Source organism: Silene latifolia, chromosome 9 (assembly GCF_048544455.1).
Source record: "Silene latifolia isolate original U9 population chromosome 9, ASM4854445v1, whole genome shotgun sequence".
In the NCBI taxonomy this organism is placed as follows: domain Eukaryota; kingdom Viridiplantae; phylum Streptophyta; class Magnoliopsida; order Caryophyllales; family Caryophyllaceae; genus Silene; species Silene latifolia.
In genome coordinates, this window is record NC_133534.1 from 65,904,079 (window position 1) to 65,905,937 (window position 1,859).

The 1,859-nt window shown below is 42.6% G+C and overlaps 1 long non-coding RNA gene across 1 annotated transcript; it reads left to right on the forward strand.

The window, feature by feature from the left end:
* The first annotated feature begins 230 nt into the window (after positions 1 to 230).
* Positions 231 to 1,400, forward strand: LOC141602731 (uncharacterized). The gene is made up of 2 exons (XR_012524643.1): positions 231 to 957; positions 1,341 to 1,400. It is a non-coding gene; the product is annotated as an uncharacterized LOC141602731 (long non-coding RNA).
* Positions 1,401 to 1,859: the final 459 nt, after the last annotated feature.

Below are 1,859 nucleotides of genomic sequence, written 5' to 3' on the forward strand. Positions count from 1 at the left end.
AGTGTATTTAGAACTTGAGATGATTAAAAAAAAAAAACACAAAAAAACAAGAAGAAATCTGAACGGCCGTTCCTAAGACAATGACGTAATGTGAAACACCGCAAAGTCAATGACTCAAATGTCTAATGCGTAGTTGTTGGTGGCTTGCATTCTTTTTTTTTTTTTTTCTTTTCTTCATTATAATTGGCAACTACTTGTATATATCTCCTTATGTACAAATTTTCATCATTAATCAATCTCATATTGTTTTGCCAAATACAAACTTCATTCAACAATGGCAAGATCTTGTATATCAAACCCAAAAACCCGATTTCGAACCAAACACAAATTTCTAAAACACCTTCACATCTACAGTATACTAATCGCACAAATCATTGCATCCGCGATACTAATCGCCGTGTTACTCTGGCTCTTCATCCGTTTCCCTGAACCTCAAGTCCATCTCATGGGTTTCACGGTCGACGCACTTGACAAATCAAACACCATGAACCGAACCCTCTTACATTACAATTTGACCCTTCACAACCCGGACCTATACAAAAGCCTCATTTACGACGTTCTATTCCTGCGTATGACATTCTCAGGATACACCAGCACGTCGTATGGTGCGACCATTAATTTCAACGTGGATGGCAAAGGAATACACCAAGGGCCAGGAGAGACCACCCTTCTCGCAAATCATACCGTAAATTACACCGATTATAGCGTAGGATGGGAGTCAAAGGACATGCTTGAGCTTAAGACCATCAAGAGTTATATACAGCTGAGGTTTGTGCTAGAAGTAAGGTTCTTGGCTTTTAAAAGAGTGATTGGTAAGCGACAAATGATGCGCATGGCTGATGTTTATTTTGATGATAATGGCAAGGCTTTCATCAATCCTCGCAGAGGTCTTACGCTAGATTGAAGTATAACTATGGTTTTGATAATCATTTCCTTTTTTTTTGTGTGATTTGTGATGTGTATATTTAGAGCTGGCCAACAGCACGGGCCGACCCGGCCCGACCCGGACCCGGCCCGTCTTGGCCCGTTATTTTATGCAACTTGGCCTGGCCTAGCCCGGCCCGGCCTTAGCCCGCCGTTAACCCTGGCTGGCAGGGTCCGAAGTCCCGGCCGCCCGCCTTGGCCCGCCATTTTAGCAAAAAAAATAAAATAAATAAAATAAAATGGTAAGGCCCCCACTCCGCCCGCCCCCTTAGCCCGCCTCGGTCCTGGCCCGGTCAAGCATATCGGCCCGGCCCGGCCCGCAAGCCCGACCGTTCCCCCGGCCTGCCCGGTTTGACCAGAGAGCCCCGCCCGCCTGGCGGCCGGCCAAACCCTGCCCTAGCCCGGCCCGAGTACAGGTCTATGTATATTATCATATCGATTTATAAAAGTCAACTTTTGCATTTTCCCACCTAAAACAATTTAAATTACAATATCCGTCTATAGTGAAAGACGGGTCAAATATGCTTAAAGTGGTGACATTTTTGGGCTCCACTATGCAACTTGTTGCTTGTCTTATGCTTAAAGTAGGTATATTTAGTCCGTCTATAATTATAAACGGATATCTTCCATCTATAATGAGAATTTGTGTTTAAATTATAAATTTCATCTAAATTTTGGGGGTTTAATACTCCCTCCTATTCTCTATTTTCTTCCCTATTTCCTAAAACGGATTATTCAGGTTTTCTTCCCCTTTCCTTTTTTGGAAACTTTTAATCTTATTTTATTCATTCCTCTCTCCTATCACCAAACCCCACCCAACTCACAATTTCTTATTTAATTCATAATTATTCATTTCTCTCTCCTATCACCAAACCCCACCCAACTCACAATTCCTTATTTTATTCATTCCTCTCTCCTATCACCAAACCCCACCT